A 20,693-nucleotide genomic window follows, 5' to 3' on the forward strand; every position below is an offset into this window, starting at 1 on the left:
CGGATGGGAAGACTCATTCCTTATCTTGACCATCTATATTCAGAGCAGCATTACCACCAACATTGAGTGATATGGTGGAGTAAAGATTATCATGTTATTGAGTGGCAAGATAGATATTTCATGTGGGATATTAAGGTTTACTTGCCATCATTGTCAAAGAATTCTTACAAGTGTTCCTATCAAGTTGAGCACAAGGAAGGAGGGGTTGTATCTGTTATACATCCTCTCTCTTGGCTAGACTTTTATTATCATAAGTACAAGTGAGCTAATTAGTATGGCATGGCCTATCAATGAAAATTGGGTCTCTACATTTTATTTTAACGGCGAAGCTTCTAGAGGGCCCACTGAGCATGCAAGTGTTGATGTGGTCATTAAAATCCCCAGCGTAGAATTGTTATAAAAATGGGAGAATATCTTAGGATTGCTTTTACGAATAACACAGTAGAATACAAGTCTTTAATCATGGGACTGAATGTAGCTTGGTATGGTGGTATCCATCGGTATATGGTAAAAGGTGATTCACAGTTGATGATCAATCAATTAAGTGGGACCTATAGTGTGAGAGATTCTATTCTGCAGATATACCAGAGTGTAGCCTTGAATATGATGCATGTGTTTGAGGAAGTGACTTGTGATCTTATTCCATGATAATAGTGGAATTGCTTTGTAGATTCCATGGCCAATTATGATTTTGTTGAGGATATTTTTTGAATTGCGATCATGGATCCCTCTTACAATTGCCTCCTAATATCAATTTAGGGCTACTTGGGGATTTCTTGGTGACACGTCCTATTTTGGTTGCCACTATTTAGAGTGAATTAGAGTCAAGTGGCAATTGATCACCTTTCTATTTGGTCATGGATGCATAGGATCATTCATCGTTATATTTGTCAAACACCCCTTACTATTTATACAAGGGATTAGCCAATAACTTGTAATTGCACTTAGTGTAGTGTCGAAGGAGCCCTCAACCTTGGTCAGTTTTATGCTTTAGTAGAGTTATGGTGGGACCAAGGATTTGTTTCAAAAATAGGTTGTTGAATGGTCATTTCATGAATTATTTTGTAGGCCAAGAGGGCCAGTAATTCTGCAGTGAAGTGTTTTATTTTGTTAGGCCAAGAGGGCCATGTGCCTGCCTAGTGCGGGTGCATTTAATGGTTTTTTTTAAGTTTTATGCTATAGAAATTCAGCAAAACCTAGGGGAGCCTCTTATTGGACCGAATATTATTGTGGCCAAGTCCAAGTGATATTTTTTCTTTACAAGTACTTTCTAGGAGCTTCTATTAGTAGTGAGGTAGTTAGAGAAGCCTACCAAAGTTTTAAAAAAGAGAAAATTTTAAATATCCTTGGAACAAAAATACAAAGGTTTGTAAGAAGGGGTTCTAACCCCTGAAAATAGAAAAGGAAAAGAATTAAAAAAATATTAAGAGTAGTTGATCATTTCCTTGAGACAGCTTGGTCAGTTCATGGGGACGAGTCAGAGGCCAATGCCTTGTCTTCCTAGGCATGGCATCTAGTTGGAAAAAACACTAAGAAAGGTTGGAGCAAAAACAAAAGTGAGCGCAAGAAAAGATTTAAACATTGCAAGGGCTTGGTAGGTCCTCAAGTACCAGGTTAGGATGTGAGGCTGATGCCCTATTCTCCTTGAGTGACTACACTCAACTCCTTCCTTTTTACATACATGAGTATACAAATTAGAAAGAATCATATCATAAACTGAAAATATATGTTGACCACGCTATAGGAGTCCTCGCTTACTAGTAGGAGTTCCTGGTCCATAGTTGCCATAATTTGGATAGATGGTTCAAGCCATCATCCAGGATGACTTCTTTGATGGTTATTTTTAGCTAGTCTATGTTGGAGTAGTTGGTTAGAGACTTGCTCTAGAGCTATGTCACATTATGCTGGACCTCTCCCTTGTGGGTTTCATGCCTTGATATTGTTAGGGGGTTGGGTGAGAGTTGTTCTTGTGCTTTGTTGTGGATTCTGTTTTGTGGTAGCTTGATGCTTTTTATTGTTGTTGATTATGCAGATCAATTCAAGGGATTTAACGAGATAAGCCACTCTATTTTGTGGTTCCCAATGAGAGAGGAATTTAAATGTCTAGGACATGATAGAAAGGTACGAAATGATACAAATTTGAGGTAGAACTTAAAGCTCGATGGAAGTGGAAGACGTAGATTCAACAACTTTAAGTGACCATGGACAATGGAAATGCAAATTTTGACTATGCAGTGATTGTAAAATTTTCATAATTTTTCTAACCATCGGATTGAATAGTAATACAAATTCTCCACAATTTAGAACTCCAAGTCGAATGCATAGGATTTTTTAGATCATGAATCAGTTGCCGGACAGGGAGTACCAGGAGGCCGGAAAGGGTCAAATAATTACCAAGATTTTAAAAGGCATGGCCCATTGGGCCTTTAGGGGGCTCAAAGGCCACCAAAATTTGACAAATGGGGGAGCATCTTTTTTATGGCGACGGCTGCAAAATGGCACATTCTCTTCTCCATGAAGATTTGTGCTTAACAGGTATTGGGGGCCTATAAAGAAGTAACCAATCTGATCATGGCAATGAATTTCTCGATTTTATCGCTTTGCATTGCTTGTTATATTGTGAAATTTGGCTGTCTAGTTTGAAATCTCAAAATCAAATCTTTCTTCCTTCTCCCTCTCTCTCCTCTTAGTACCTATTTTTATGCCTTATTCTATGAGAGAAGTGGATGGACTGATTTGTGAGATTTTGATTGGGAGATGATGCTCAAATAAAATGGAGGGTATACTGATGTTCAGAGGAGTGTTAACAATTTCTAATGTGTATCATTGGCCGTCCAAATGCAAGATACATGTGAGATAAAGCATGGTTTTATGAAGAAAAGGGAAAAGAAACCCGGTTACATGTTACAATCGGATCTTGAGACTGCCGCAAACCTTAAAAAGGTCTTGGAAGATTGCATACTTGGCAAGAGAGTGGAATTCACACTTGGCAAAGTTCTTGGAATAGCAGAGTGTGAATTTCTTGATGCAATCATTGATACACTAAAATGAAAAAGAAAGTTTGATGGTGAATTTTTGCAAGAATTGATGCAGGTTGATAAAGATATAGAGAAACAACTTCAGATAGAATATGATGATGCATGTACTACTGATTTGGATCAGGCTAATGTTGAAAATGGGTTAAATGGAAGTGTAGATAGCAAGCTTGTGGCTAAAACAGGTCTTATGGGCAATAGTAAGTATAGAGAGAAAGATATGTATAATTGGGATTTCCAACAACAAGTACATGAAGAAGAAGATGCTCATTTTTATTCCAAGTAGTCATTATTTACAAATGCATTCGGCTTGTGCTACAATAGAGACAATTGTTAAAGTGGGAGAAAAAGAGACTACTTGCATAGGTCTCTTGAATCATGGTTTCGAAATGAATGTTATGGCACATAGTTTGTATGAGAATGGAGGTTCGTTAATTGATGTAGATCCGGGATGGTGTATGCAGATAGCAAACAATTCATCAAGGAAACTTTATGCGGCTTGTTCGAGTGTACCCGTGACTATTGGAGATGTTAGAGATGAATATCATTTTTTTGTGCAGGACTTATGTAGTTATCAGGGTGATTTTGGGGCAGCCCTACATTTTTTAATCAAGGATGAAAACAAAAGCATTGGATGATGGTTCTTCAAATGCTCGCGTGTTCAGAGTAAAGACAATATAGTTTCTCACTATTTATGTGAATCATCCCCACAATCAGGATAGGCTATGGGATAATCCCATGCCACCTAATGCACAAGAGCTTAAGGGTTTTTAGACAACACTGCTATAATTGGAGGCTATGGTTATGCCTCTAGAAAGATAATTATACCTCCACGAAATGGGAAAACTATATTTGTGTTTGGATTGCAGGAATGGATAGCATGTAGTCTTGGTAGTTTTAAGAATATTTAAGCCATATGTAGGGCTAAAAACAAATATGTACAATGGGCTGAAAAAGAGCTGAAGACATATGGTTTGATGGCTGCAAATGAAGGTATTTCAAGGCTGTTTTTAGGGCTGGTTGATGTTGATACCATGGTTGAAATTTTTGTAGCAATTAATGCTAAAAACATGACAGAAAAAGAGGTTATTTATGTTGATACTTTAGATATGTATGAAGTCATACAAGAGTTTGTTGAGCATGAACATGAGAATATGGAAGAAGAAGAGGTAGAAGATGAAGACATTGACATGGTAGAGGATACTTGTTCTGACATTACAGATCCATAAGACTTTGGCACATCCTAGAGGATGTCCAGGTTAAGAGGGGGTGGATGTTGTGTTTTTATGTGTACGCAGTGTGAAAAACTCTAGAGTGCATCATCATTCGGCTTTCTTATTGATCTAGAGAGCCAAAGCCATACTAGCCATTAATGTTAGTGTCCGTAGTGTGGATGGTTCAAAAATACTAGATTTTTTGGGCAAGTTTAGTCTATTTTTGATATTTTAGATATTATTTCTTGTAAATATCCAAAAGCTGTAGACAAATTCTAGAATATGATGACATGTAAAAGAAAGCAAGTACCTTTCAACTGCCATTTTTGGGGGATTTTTTGTAAAAAGAAGGATTGGGGAAATTATTGTGTGATGCGCAATCACAGTTTTTAGGCAATGAAGAGCACTCCAAATTGGGAGAAGGAGTGATCTGGGAGAATTTGGATAGGTGTCATGTCTTGGTATTTTACTCCTCTTTTTGAGCCAACGAAAGCATCAGGTTGGTAGTCTGAGCAGCACAGAGGAAGCTATTGTTTTACGCACATGTTTGGTCTACAATAGATTAGTCTTCTCAGGATGTAGAAATAAATTATCAGGCTTCACCTCTATAAGTATTCTTCTACATCTTCTATTTCTTTAAACCCCTTCTCTTCAGTCTACTTCTCTCCTTGAATCTCCTTGAATCTCCCTTCACTCTATTGTCTCTTACCTTCATGGTAGACTTTCAACCCTAAATGCTCCGACATCATACAAAATCCTTTACCCATAATTCATGTGTCCCCATCCACTAGTTAAGGACATCATAGTAGAATAGAGAATAGAGCACATGGAGGATCTTGAGGGAGACTGAAGACCAAATATCTCTTAAAGTCTAATAGAACCCCTTAGAGTAGGAAGACCAACTATCTCTTCCAAGCCAATAGAACCCCTTGGCAAAGATATTATGTATTACTACGTAAATGTAAACGGTGGCATCAAGATGGATATGTGTGGTAGGGAGATCATAGCTTAGCTTTGTTATATGATGCACACCACAATCAAATATTGTTTCATGTTCTTCAAGTAAAAAAAACCATGCTTGTTAGTGAAGATTATAAAGACTATATATAAGAGATTCGTGACTCTTAAGAATAAAAGGCTTGCAAATAGATGGAAAAATACAATGATGCCAATCACCATAGGTAAAAGCTCATTATTGATGTGGCATGTATATATCCACAAGAAAATGATAGAGAAAAGACTTCCCCACTAGAGAAGTCTACTATTGCTTAGAGGTAGAGTGGAAGAAAGAGAAGAGGGGTATAATGGAAGGGATTACCAATCAATAACAGAAAGATATGTGCCACATCCAGATAGAACAATACGGGAGTTCACACTTTGGATCAAGAGAACTAGTATATTGAAAGGATGGTCTTGTAATGATAATCACCTCGATTCATAAAGCTTATGCATTTCTAATATTACTTACATTTTCTAATACATATAGATGCTATTTTATATGTGAATGTCCTAGGTTGACTCCACACTATGTTTGAGAGATCATATCTTTGTCCACATAATATAATAGGTGAGATACATGGGATCACTTTAGGAGGGAAACTCAACGAGCAACAATATGCTTGCCTCATAGGACAACCAGTGGTATTTAATAATATGTTATATCAGTCATTATATTAAACATTATTGACTTCTTGTCCATGACGATTTATAAGATATAGTTTTTTATATCATTTGTTACAATAATATTATTATTGTAATATTTTTATATTCTATATATACACAAGAGAATCAAGAGGGAAAAGAGGAAGAAAAATCATGTGATTTCAATGCTTAGGACAAGGATAATGGAACCAATAATAGTAGTTCAAAAGAAGATTCACCAATGCATCAAGTATATTATCTCCTAGATTGTACCTATTTTAGTTTGTAATGCATGCCATAAGATCAGCCATCCAATTTTGTAGATTCACTAGTTATAATGCATAAAATAATATCCTTTCGAAGATTTAAATCCTTGTTTTTTATGATTCAAGCTAGCTTTCAAATTTATGTATACCCTTATGTTTTGTGATAACGAGACAATATCTACCATTTGTATCTTCTCAATTATTATTTTATATTTAGTGTGTACATTTTCTTATTCCTCTTTTATATTCACATTGTACACTATGTGTGAAGCTACATTTGTGCTTGTATTTCTTTTCTAGTGGGCTTGTTCCCTATGAGCAATGCTAAGACTTTATTCGAAGGGGCAAAAAGAAAACATGAAGTTGCACCATAGTTTAGGAGCTAGCACCTCTCTAGTCTTTTTCCTTGCAAGCATCACATTTACAAGCATGTATATCACTACATAATACTTGCATTGAAGATTTTTAAATTCATATTTAAAATTATGATTATGGTCATAAGAAGTCTTAAATGCAATGTGTTCAAATGTACATTTAAGTATACACTTGTTGTTTGTAAAATGTGTCCAAATTTTGATGTAGGTCTCCTAATAGAGTCTTACTACGACTTGAGATATGCTAGTAAGTCCTTTTTTTAATTCTATGAAGTGTGTTTGTCCCACTATGATGTTCAATCCTTGCAAGAGAAGTGGTATCAAATTCTAGCATTAGGTCTCCTTATTACCATAGTCTTCAAGTATCCTATCAAGCCACCTACCAAGTGGTTCCATGTGCTCAAAACATCTCTCTCTCTCTCTCTCTCTCTCTCTCTCTCTCTCTCTCTCTCTCTCTCTCTCTCTCTCTCTCTCTCTCTCTCTCTCTCTCTTCGTAGTGTTTAGAACTTGAGAGTTGGTGTCAACCCTATGTTATACTTCAAATTGGTCCTATTGTCAACCATTATTTTGATCACAAAATCAACTCCATCATATAGTGAAAGCAAGCATGTACATGTGTGGTCATTATCACAATCCACTTTAGATTTCTCAAAAGGAGATTTGTCCATAGTATCTTTGTGATTACCAATCTAATCTATAAGAATGGATGACAAATTCATGTGGTTGGCCATATACATGTGTGGTCATTATCACAATCCACTTTAGATTTCTCAAAAGGAGATTTGTCCATAGTAACTTTGTGATTATCAATCTAATCTATAAGAATGGACGACAAATTCCTATGGTTGGCCAAGTACCACGTAGTAGATTACCTTCCTACCACATGAGTTCCATGTATGCAAAAGGGCCTACAATCCTCATGAGCTACCTCTCAACTCCGATCTATGTGCTGATTCTCTCTCTCTCTCTCTCTCTCTCTCTCCTTGCATGGGCAAGTCATGTAATGTTTAGAAAAAACTTCAATGCAAAAAATGTTGAAATGTGACTATACTTGGAAAGAAACAACTCATTTATAAACAATAATATTTAAAAGTTGGTCAATTTCCATGGGGGCAAAACTCCTTTGAAGATCCACCTCGAAAAATGGAGGCAAACTTGAAGACCTTTGAAAAGCCATTACTAGTGCACAGAGACCCATCCTTTAGTGTATTTTTTCGAGGTAAGATTCTGAAAAAACTGGTTAAAATTGAAACTTGTTTTTATGAATAATGGCTAACATTTTAGCATTTTAGTTATAAAACTGACTATTTCCCACTCGAAATGGAACAAATGTTGAAATGTGACTATACTTGGAAAGAAACAACTTATTTTAAAACAATAATATTTAAAAGTTAGTCAATTTCCATAAGGGCAAAACTCTTTTGAAGATCCACCTTGAAAAATGAAGGCAAACTTGAAGACCTTTGAAAAGCCATTGCCAGTGCTCATAGAGACCCATCCTTTAATGTATTTTTTCGAGGTAAGATTCTCAAAAAACTGGTTAAAATTGAAACTTGTTTTTATGAATAACGGCTAACATTTTAGCATTTTAGTTATAAAATTGACTATTTCCCTCTCAAAATCTGCTAGGGTTAGCCTACTCCTATTTTCCATTGGATAGGAAAAAAGTTTTTCGTGAGCACTACCTACCCGTTGGGTAACAAGTTTATGCTAGTAACCGATCATAAGAGTCTCAAATGGATTTTTACCCAAAACAAGCTCAACATGAGGCAACGTCTGTGGATTGAAGTATTGGAGGAATATGATTTTGAAATCAAGTACCGACCAGGGAAGGAGAATGTAGTTGCCGATGCACTCAGTTGCAAGGCATTCCTAAATTCCCTAATCTTGCAGAATCCATCAACGACCAGATCTCCGGCTACAAAAGTATCTATGCCAAACAACCCTATACTTGAACTAGCTAGAGAGGAAGCATGCCATGATTTGGCCTACCAAACAATGATAAAGGAAATATCTACCAAGGAGCAGAATCAGAAGTTGCAAGCTAAGTATCAGGAATTTTCCATTGATAATGGACTTGTCTACTACAGAACAAGGCTGTGTATACCAGCAAGCCAGTCACTTAAGCAGAAGATACTATGGGAAGCTCATGATTCTCCTTTCGCAGGACATCCTGGCTATGCTAAGACTCTTAATGCAGTTAGGCAAAGCTATCATTGGGAGAGGCTTAAAGGTGACGTTCTCAAGTATGTCATTGAGTGTTTGTCTTGCCAACGTATCAAAGCCAAACATGTCATGATGCCAGGGAAACTGCAACCGCTTGACATTCCCCAAATGAAATGGGAATTCATCAGTATGGATTTTGTTGTGGGCTTACCCCAAGTCCAAGGAGGATACAATTCCATTATGGTTGTGGTTGACATGCTTACCAAGGTTGCACACTTGATTCCAGTAAAGACAAACTATAAAGCCTTCGACATTGCAAGATTGTTTATCAAGGAGATATTCAAGCTACATGGGTTACCTAGAAGAATCATTAGTGATTGAGATTCTCTCTTCACATCACACTTCTGGAGAGCTATCTTTGAAGCTATTGGGACTCAACTCAGTTTTAGCACCACTTACCATCCCCAAACGGATGGCCAAACAGAGCGAGTAAATCAAGTCATCAAGGATATGCTTAGGGTTAACTACTGTGGAGAGCCGAAGAGGCGGATTCAATTCTTGCCTTTGGTTGAATTTGCCTACAATGCTTCTTACTAGCAAAGCATTCAGATGACTCCTTTCCAGGCATTGTATGGTCATGATTGTCGAAGTCCCCTAAACTTTTCTGATCCAACCCTAAGAGTTGAAGCGTCAAGACAGATGTTAGAAGACATGGATGATCAAATAAAGTCAATAAGACAAGACATACAAGCGGCCAAGGATAGACAAAAGGCATACGCAGATTTGAAACGTCAAGAAAGAGTCTTCGAAGAAGGAGACATGGTCTTCATTCGTGTACGCCCTAAAAAGAGTTCTCTATCCCTAGGAGAATGCAAGAAGCTAAGTCCAAGGTATTGTGGGCCGTACAAAATCCTCAAATGCCTAGGACCCAATGCTTATAGATTGCAACTCCCTAAGAACCTAAAGGTTCACAATGTATTCCATATCAGCCTCTTAGAAAAATATGTACCCAACCCTAATCATGTACTTGATGACCAACAAATTGTGATGCCTAGCCAAGGAGTCCTTGAACTAAGGCCGGATAGGATCTTAGATGTTAGGGAGAGACAGTTAAGATCTAGAACCTTGAGAGAATGCCTCGTCCAGTGGAAAGATTATCCCGAAGAGGATGCCACTTGGATAGATGAAAGCTCTCTCAACCATCAATATCCCCAGTTTACCTCGAGATGAGGACATCTCGATTCCTCCAAGGGGGAGAGAATGTAATATTTCTGTTGTGATAATATTTCTAACCCATGTGATAGTCATGCAAGGGAATTCCAACATCCAAAAATACACTGACTGTGTGATTTTCAAATTACCTACAACGTATCTTAATCTCCACTTGCATAAACGAGTTAAAAGAAAAAGAAAAACCGTTTAGTTACGTGGGAACCTCCTCCTAGGAAGCCAAAAGGATAAGCTTTAGGAATAAGGGAAATCTTTTTATTATTATTTTCCCCCTTTTTCCCCCAGCGACTGTCGTGCTGGAGGGGAGGGGAATAGCAAGGATGATTGAGCATCCTTGCTAGATGCCGAAGAGGGGATTAGAAAGGTAGGCAAGCTCCTTGCTGGAGCTTGCCAGGGCAATGATACATGCCCATCGACACGCAAGGGGGGGGAGGAACTTATCCCCTCCCCTATATAATTGAGGGGCCGCAGGATGAAAAGGGGACGCGCGAGAGATGGGGATGAAGACGGAAGGCTGCTGCCATGACGCTGTGCCAAAAGTGAGGGCGTGAGGGAAGAGAAGAGGCTGGCAGACTGTGGAAGATCATTGTGTGGAGGAAGGAAGACTGTGACGTGTCGTGCCGTGTGAAGGAAGGGGGAGAGAGCCGCACTGCGCCAGCTGCCACCAATCCAGATCGCCGCCGCCTGGGCTTGTTTGGCCACCGCCAGCAAGTCTCCAAGTCGCCACGTGCTGAAGCTTCTTAGAAGCTTCTCTAGGAAGCTTCTAAGGGGGCTTTTATAAGCCCCCTTCCCATTGGATCCTACACAAGCAGTCTTTACACCCCCCCTCCCCCCCCGTGGATTTAAGCCCCCTTTCCCCTTGCATCCCCCCAGAAATCCATTTTACCCCGGTTGTAAAGCCTTCCCGTGGATTTTCGTAAAGCCCTTTTTACCCCCCCCCCTCGTGTTTTATTCCCCTATGCCCCTTTTCACCCCCTTATAACCCTTATAACCCTTTTTCATCCCCCTCATAACTCTTTTATTTCCACAAACCCCTAGGCTTTTTCTTAATCCCCATTATTATCAAAATCCAAATCATCATCATGGCCTCGGATGATATCCCGTAAGGAAAAAGGTAGTCGTGAGATAAAAGATAGGGAGGGAAAGTAAAGGGAGTGAAAAGAAGGAGTGAAGGAGGAAGAGTGGGAAAAGATAAAAGATAGGGAGGGAAAGTAGGGGGAGTGAAAAGAAGGAGTGAAGGAGGAAGAGTGGGAAAAAGATAAAAGAAAGGGAAGGAAGGAGAATAAGTGCTTTCTATTCCTTCTACCCCAAGTCAAAATCCTCCAAGGGTTCCTGTGGTTGCAAAACCACACTCACCCATAAACTTTTTTTTTCCAAAGAGACGGTGGAATTCCAGAAGAAGGAGAAAAAGGCTATCTCACATTCGAACTACGATGCCGCCTAAGAAAGTCCAAGGTGTAGCTGCGGGAGGGTCATCTCCCGGTATCCATGTGGATATCTCACCCCAAAACCAGGTTTTTCTTCTTGGCTTTAATTCAGTTTTAAGTTGATCATGCAAAGAGAAATTGTTAGGGATAGGATATATTTGTCCGAGTTATTTGTAATAAAGAAGTTTAGCTTATTTGAATGAATGATAATGAATAGAACTTAGTTTCCTTCGAGTTGCGTCAAGCATTATAAATTACGAGCGAGATTATCCATTTACTATAGTAGTATATTTTAGTTAAATCCTAAAGGTGTAGAAATTATATCTTGCACCATTAGTCTTATTCCTTTGGCAACGAATCATTGTAAATGGTTAAATTCATGAAAGGTTTCTTTCGATGCTCAAATTACTAGGAAGTTATCTTTGCAAATTGCAGATCTTAGCAAGGAAGGAAAACGGAAGTTAAATTAAAATGTATTGACTGGAAAGTAATTGTCACAAGGATAGCAAAACCGTGACAAGACGATTAATATTACCTTCCAAAAGATAACTACACCAATCTAAACATAGAAACATTCATACCCTAAGCACTTGAGTACTTTCCTTACTGTAGGGACAATAAATTCGTAAAGATAAGGAACTAGGGTTTGTCCCTAAGGTTCTTAAAAAAAAGAAACCCTAGGCCTGACATACGTCAGCTTAAAGGATCTAAAACAGATTATTCCATCGCAGGACTTGCGCAGCAAGTACAAAATCATTTAGTCTTGTGATTGATTCACAAGGAGGAAGGGTAAAAACCCTCATCAAGGGTGGCAGATCCCTATGCAAGTTATCTTGCAAAAGGAAGTATTTTTGGATATCCTTCTAAATAAGGAAAAGTTGTAAACCGTTAACTAGCATATCTAAGGAACTTTAGGGTTGACCAAGTTGGGTTAATAAGGTACGCTCTACACCGGAATGTAAAGGATCTTGCCAATTTACAAGACACCTTGGGAACGAGTGCTGATACACTCAAAAAGGAAAGAACACTTCCTTAGCAATTTGCCAAACAACACGGTTGATTAATGGAAATGTTTGTGCTTGCAAGAGATTTTAGGGTTCTGTTTGAATTATGAATTACAAATTAAATGAGTACCTATACTTCAGGTTAAAGGCCTGAAGGAAGAGGCAGTTCAGTTACCCCCGACTACCTGCCTTACCCTAACCAAGGGGGTTGTTGACCGCACCGGGAACGTGGACCGAACCCGCCGCGAGAGGTCTCTTCGTTGAGTTCTACTTGGAGCAGAAGGACACTTGGGTGCCAGGGGGGGCTCTAGCCGTAAATCCCTCGCCTTCCGGGTCTTGCACAAGAGGCTAACGTGACTCGGGATTGGATCTCGAGGCCCGCATACTAGTTTACGGGCGGAAGCTTGGAATAGCGATCCTTGGTGGATTACTGGATAGCCTTTGGGCGGATTATGGACAAGCCTATGGGCGGAACTCCTTGTATTTCAAAGATAAAATGATGAAATGTAAAGAAAGAACTTGCTTGATATTGTTTTTCTATGTCACGTGATAAGATTACGTGAAGGAACCAGTGCTTAACGGGATTAATTAAAGAAGCTGATTGTTATATGTCAAATTAATGTGTTAGATAATTACATAACTAAAACAAACCGAGGAAAGTGCGGAGGATGGGCCATGGGTCCGCCCTACGGTTGGGTGGTCCCGGTTAGCCGAGAAATTTTCTCAAAAACCTCGAAGAACAGTGGAATGATCATCATCATCAAAATGAATAACGAGAACGATGACCTAGAGTTACGTCTTACCCGATTTACGCTGTTTTAGGGGAACGGAATAGGACTATGCCTTATGGCAGAGAGGTTGAGCTTTGCATCCCTCTCGTTTCCCATTCTCCTTGAACCAAGTGCAGCGTGAATCCGCTTCGGACCTGGCGTTTCTGCATAAACTAGTTCGCTTGGGTCTGACGTTAGTTGCTGTTAGCTAATGACCAATCAGGAAAACCCTAATTCTGGTCGATCCTAAGTGGGAACGGCCAGGATACTTCCGCTACGTGGCAGACGCGGAAAGATCTAGATCGAAAAATCCGTAACATTCCATGGGAGTGTCCGGCGGAGTTTTCTAGACATCCTTTCCGATGGACTGCTAAGATGTGACTTGGATGATACTAACGGACACGTTACAGTTGGTATCAGAGCCGACCAACAACGGAATTGTTTTTATGAGATCTCAATAAGAGGAAGTAAAGAAATTGTTGCTGTCCAAACATTTTCTCATCTTCAATGCTGTCTTGCAGAATTATGAAGCGTGGAATAAGTTTTTGGTATTTCGGGTCATGTTTATGACTGCAATGCATTCTCCACTTTATAGACAGAGAATTGGGATGATGAACATTCTGGAGCAGATTTATAATCTATCACCTTTATACATAGAACGAAGATGGACGGGGTCTTCAGGAATCTACTATATAGCCGCCCACCGGTTTGCTTATCTATAGACCAACCTAAAGAGGATCAAGTGGTTGGAAGACTTGAAAGTCGTGAAGCTGTTCATTTTTGTGGAAGCTCACGTAAATTCGACTTTACATATTCAAGGTCGGAGGGTTGAAATGAACTTATATGTATATGAGGAAGTAACCCGTGTAATCCCAGCCGACAGGATTAAAGTGTTGGGCCGCCATGAGAAGTATGGATTCCAACGGAAAGGGTATCCTGAACTTCCAATGAATTATCGATTCCTAAAGATCCATGACCCAAAACCCTACTATTACACAGTTCTTGTAGACAAATGCAATACAACGTTGTTCTCCCCAAATTGAATGTAATGATTGGATTATCATCACACGAAACATTGTATAAGGCTATGCCCATGTAAATACAAATAAAGACTTCTTTTTATGAATATCTGGCTATGCATAGGAGTTGTTAAAAAGTTAAGTAGCTTCATTATTTACGAGATAGCTGAACTAAAAATGAAAGATAAGCTAAACGTCGATTATCGTATAATAACGTTAAGAAAACTTTTATCCAGGCACAACCCCAGGTACAGGTTCCAAATTCGCCTCCTACATCAAGTACTGCTGTGACCCAGGAGAAGAAGTTCCTCCTCAAGCAGATAAAGCCACCCGAGTTTGATGGGAGAGGCAGATTCGTCCAGGCTGATGCTGAAATTTGGATTGAATCCATGGAGGATTACTTTGAAGCAGCTGGTACTGCACCTACCAATCAGGCCATGCTCGCCAAGTTAAAGCTCACCGACGAAGCTAGACTTTGGTGGAAGCAATGGTGCAGGGATCAAGGGACTTTAGAGGGGTCCGTTACCTGGGAGAAGCTGAAGAAAGCCATGCAGGGAAGATATTTACCACCTGCATATCGTATGCAGAAAATGAATGAGTTCTACGAGCTAAAACAGCTAGGACTCACTCTTGACGCATACTACTCTAAATTCGTCTCACTTTTAAAGTATGCGCCACAGATGGACATGACGCAACAGGTATCCAAATTTTGTGCGGGCTTAAATCCACCCGTAAATACCCGTCTCGAATCTATGCGTCCATCAGATCTTCAGGATGCACTTATTCGAGCGGCGCCTATAATTCAGGAGGTGCAAGCAAGACCAAGGGGTAACAAAACTTGGTCCTATAGTAACCCGAACAGAGGAGCATTCAGACCTCAAATGAAGAGAGTTCAAGGTCATAATCAGGGAAAAAGGAAGAAAGCAAGGACAAATAACGTCAACAACTTTGTTCCTACTCAAAGTAACGGCCGAAACCTCTGTTATTTCCACTACAACGAACCCAGTCACTTCAAGAGGCAATGTCCCAAGCTTAGCAGAGGACATCGTCAAATGCCTTTCCAAGGTGCAGGCCGCGGTCAAGAAGCCGTTACCCGTAGAAGAGGAAGAAACGCTTGCATTGCTAATAGGCGAAGATGCGAAGAAGAAGAAGAGGAAGATCCAACTATGGAAGCTGAATTCGAAAAAGCGATAGTCCATGCCGCTTTACACAAGAAAGGGCCGAATCGCCAGTTTTCGGTGATTCAGACACCGTCGAACTATCAAGGTAAAGGTTTCAAAACCTTGATTGATTGTGGTAGTACACATTCCTTTATCTCACCAGCATGTGCAAAAAGTTTAGGAATAACCACAGTAGAAGCACCTACCCTGCTTGTGGAGTTGGCAAACGGTCGTGAGGTAACTTGTACCAGGTAAATTGCTAAGGTGGAATTCTTTCTAGGAGGAAAGAAGACTTCAGTCAAATTCAAAGTCATGAATTTAGGTATCCATGAGTGTTTACTCGGGATGGATTGGCTTAAGCCTTAAGCCCAACGACGGCCACATCCACTGTGGAAAGGGTCAAGTTTCCTTTCGAAACTCTGAAAGGGAATTTGTCACAACTCAAGGTGAGGCAAGAGTGCCAAGAATCCAATTAGCCAAAGTATCTTGGATCATAAAAGGAGTCAGAAAAGGATTACCTGTTTACCTGATCAAACTCAAAAAGTTAGATCAAAAGCAAGAGTCTCATGAAGGACCTTCTTGACTAAAGGAATACCATGACGTATTCCCTGAGGAATTGATTGAACTTCCCCCTCAAAGAGAAGTAGATCATGAGATTAGGCTAGTGCCTGGAGCTGCACCAATTGCAAAGAGACCTTATAGAATGTCCATACCAGAAGCAATTGAGTTGAAGAAACAACTCAAGCAACTGTTAGATCAGGGTTACATCCAGCCTAGCAATTCACCGTGGGGAGCTCCAGTACTATTCCAGAAAAAGAAAGATGGGACACTTCGACTATGTATTGATTACCGGGGGTTGAATCAATCAACAATCAAGAACAAGTATCCTATTCCTAGAATAGATGAGCTTCTTGATCGTCTTCAAGGTGCAAAGATCTTCTCCAAGATTGATCTCAGGTCAGGTTACTATCAGATAAGGATCAAGGAAGAAGATATTCCAAAGACGGCCTTCAATACAAGATATGGGCACTTTGAGTTCCTGGTTATGTCATTCGGGCTTACAAACGCACCTGCCACCTTCAACAGATTAATGCAAGATATCTTTAGACCATATCTTGATGATTTCGTGCTTGTCTTCTTCGATGACACTTTAGTCTATTCTAAACAGGAAGAAGATCATGAACCCCAACTTCGGATTTGTCCTTGAGACAATGAGGTCTCATAAGTTATATGCAAAAATGAAGAAGTGTGCATTCTTCAAGCGTCAGATTGAATATCTGGGATTCATAGTATCATCAGAAGGAATATCAGTAGACCGAGCCAAGGTCACAGATGTGCTTGAATGGCCAATACTAGTATCCGTCAAAGAGATACGTAGCTTTCTTGGATTGACAGGATGGTATAGGGTCTTCATCAAAAACTATGCTTTGATTGTAGCACCTCTTACAGACTTACTAAAGAAGCAAACTTCCATTACATGGTCAACTTCCGAACAAAATAGCTTCGACAAATTGAAGAAAAGTTTGGTATCAGCACCTATTCTAAAACTACCTCAATAAGGAGTTCGAGGTAGTAACTGATGCTAGCATTCTTGCCTTGGGGTGTGTACTTATGCAGGAAGGTCATCCAGTAGCATACTCTTCAAGGAAATTGAAGAGTCATGAAAAGAATTATGCCACGCATGATCTGGAATTACTAGTTGTCATCCATGCTCTAAAGCTTTGGAGACACTACCTGTTGGGTAACAAGTTTATGCTAGTAACCGATCATAAGAGTCTCAAATGGATTTTTACCCAGAACGAGCTCAACATGAGGCAACGTCTGTGGATTGAAGTATTGGAGGAATATGATTTTGAAATCAAGTACCGACCAGGGAAGGAGAATGTAGTTGCCGATGCACTCAGTCTCGCAAGGCATTCCTAAATTCCCTAATCTTGCAGAATCCATCAACGGCCAGATCTCTGGCTACAAAAGTATCTATGCCAAACAACCCTATACTTGAACTAGCTAGAGAGGAAGCATGCCATGATTTGGCCTACCAAACAATGATAAAGGAAATATCTACCAAGGAGCAGAATCAGAAGTTGCAAGCTAAGTATCAGGAATTTTCCATTGATAATGGACTTGTCTACTACAGAACAAGGCTGTGTATACCAGCAAGCTAGTCACTTAAGCAGAAGATATTATGGGAAGCTCATGATTCTCCTTTCGCAGGACATCCTGGCTATGCTAAGACTCTTAATGCAGTTAGGAAAAGCTATCATTGGGAGAGGCTTAAAGGTGACGTTCTCAAGTATGTCACTGAGTGTTTGTCTTGCCAACGTATCAAAGCCGAACATGTCATGATGCCAGGGAAACTGCAACCGCTTGACATTCCCCAAATGAAATGGGAATTCATCAGTATGGATTTTGTTGTGGGCTTACCCCAAGTCCAAGGAGGATACAATTCCATTATGGTTGTCGTTGACATGCTTACCAAGGTTGCACACCTGATTCCAGTAAAGACAAACTATAAAGCCTCCGACATTGCAAGATTGTTTATCAAGGAGATATTCAAGCTACATGGGTTACCTAGAAGAATCATTAGTGATCGAGATTCTCTCTTCACATCACACTTCTAGAGAGCTGTCTTTGAAGCTATTGGGACTAAACTCTATTTTAGCACCGCTTACCATCCCCAAACGGATGGCCAAACAGAGCGAGTAAATCAAGTCATCAAGGATATGCTTAGGGTTAACTACTGTCGAGAGCCGAAGAGGCGGATTAAATTCTTGCCTTTGGTTGAATTTGCCTACAATGCTTCTTACTAGCAAAGCATTCAGATGACTCCTTTCCAGGCATTGTATGGTCATGATTGTCGAAGTCCCCTAAACTTTTCTGATCCAACCCTAAGAGTTGAAGCGTCAAGACAGATGTTAGAAGACATGGATGATCAAATAAAGTCAATAAGACAAGATATACAAGCGGCCAAGGATAGACAAAAGGCATACGCAGATTTGAAACGTCAAGAAAGAGTCTTCGAAGAAGGAGACATGGTCTTCATTCGTGTACGCCCTAAAAAGAGTTCTCTATCCCTAGGAGAATGCAAGAAGCTAATTCCAAGGTATTGTGGGCCGTACAAAATCCTCAAATGCCTAGGACCCAATGCTTATAGATTGCAACTCCCTGAGAACCTAAAGGTTCACAATGTATTCCATATCAGCCTCTTAAAAAAATATGTACCCAACCCTAATCATGTACTTGATGACCAACAAATTGTGATGCCTAGTCAAGGAGTCCTTGAACTAAGGCCGGATAGGATCTTAGATGTTAGGGAGAGACAGTTAAGATCTAGAACCTTGAGAGAATGCCTCGTCCAGTGGAAAGATTATCCCGAAGAGGATGCCACTTGGATAGATGAAAGCTCTCTCAACCATCAATATCCCCAGTTTACCTCGAGATGAGGACATCTCGATTCCTCCAAGGGGGAGAGAATGTAATATTTCTGTTGTGATAATATTTCTAACCCATGTGATAGTCATGCAAGGGAATTCCAACATCCAAAAATACACTGACTGTGTGATTTTCAAATTACCTACAACGTATCTTAATCTCCACTTGCATAAACGAGTTAAAAGAAAAAGAAAAACTGTTTAGTTACATGGGAACCTCCTCCTAGGAAGCCAAAATGATAAGCTTTAGGAATAAGGGAAATTTTTTTATTATTACTTTCCCCCTTTTTCCCCTAGCGACTGTCATGCTAGAGGGGAGGGGAATAGCAAGGATGACTGAGCATCCTTGCTGGATGCCGAAGAGGGGATTAGAAAGGTAGGCAAGCTCCTTGCTGGAGCTTGCCAGGGCAATGATACATGCCCATCGACACGCAAGGGGGGGGAGGAACTTATCCCCTCCCCTATATAATTGAGGGGCCGCAGGCTGAAAAGGGGATAGGCCAGAGATGGGGATGAAGATGGAAAGCTGCTGCCATAATGTTGTGCCAAAAGTGAGGGCGTGAGGGAAGATAAGAGGCTCTCAGACTGTGGAAGATCATTGTGTGGAGGAAGGAAGACTGTGACGTGTCGTGCCGTGTGAAGGAAGGGGGAGAGAGCCGCACTGCGCCAGCTGCCACCAATCCAGATCGCCGCCGCCTGGGCTTGTTTGGCCACCGCCAGCAAGTCTCCAAGTCGCCACGTGCTGAAGCTTCTTAGAAGCTTCTCTAGGAAGCTTCTAAGGGGGCTTTTATAAGCCCCCTTCCCATTGGATCCTACACAAGCAGTCTTTACACCCCCCTCCCCCCCGGGGATTTAGGCCCCCTTTCCCCTTGCATCCCCCCAGAAATCCATTTTACCCCGGTTGTAAAGCCTTCCTGTGGATTTTCATAAAGCCCTTTTTACCCCCCCCCCCCCTCCCCGTGTTTTATTCCCCTAAGCCCCTTTTCACCCCCTTATAACCCTTATAACCCTTTTTCATCCCCCTCATAACTCTTTTATTTCCACAAACCCCTAGGCTTTTTCTTAATCCCCCATATCCCCATTATTATCAAAATCCAAATCATCATCATGGCCTCGAATGATATCCCGTAAGGAAAAAGGTAGCCGTGAGATAAAAGATAGGGAGGGAAAGTAAAGGGAGTGAAAAGAAGGAGTGAAGGAGGAAGAGTTGGAAAAGATAAAAGATAGGGAGGGAAAGTAGAGGGAGTGAAAAGAAGGAGTGAAGGAGGAAGAGTGGGAAAAAGATAAAAGAAAGGGAAGGAAGGAGAATAAGTGCTTTCTATTCCTTCTACCCCAAGTCAAAACCCTCCAAGGGTTCCTGTGGTTGCAAAACCACACTCACCCATAAACTTTTTTTTCCCAAAGAGACGGTGGAATTCCAGAAGAAAGAGAAAAAGGCTATCTCACATTCGAACTACGATGCCGCCTAAGAAAGTCCAAGGTGTAGCTGCAGGAGGGTCATCTCCCGGTATCCATGTGGATATCTCACCCCAAAACCAGGTTTTTCTTCTTGGCTTTAATTCGGTTTTAATTTGATCATGCAAAGAAAAATTGTTAGGGATAGGATATATTTGTCCGAGTTATTTGTAATAAAGAAGTTTAGCTTATTTGAATGAATGATAATGAATAGAACTTAGTTTCCTTCGAGTTGCATCAAGCATTATAAATTACGAGCGAGATTATCCATTTACTATAGTAGTATATTTTAGTTAAATCCTAAAGGTGTAGAAATTATATCTTGCACCATTAGTCTTATTCCTTTGGCAACGAATCATTGTAAATGGTTAAATTCATGAAAGGTTTCTTTCGATGCTCAAATTACTAGGAAGTTATCTTTGCTAATTGCACATCTTAGCAAGGCAAATGTTGTTATTTGGCATGAGTTCATATTTAAGGAAAACGGAAGTTAAATTAAAC

Source organism: Lygodium microphyllum, chromosome 22, assembly GCF_053477565.2.
Source record: "Lygodium microphyllum isolate KBCC chromosome 22, Lygodium_microphyllum_v1.1.10, whole genome shotgun sequence".
NCBI classification, from domain to species: Eukaryota; Viridiplantae; Streptophyta; class Polypodiopsida; order Schizaeales; family Lygodiaceae; genus Lygodium; species Lygodium microphyllum.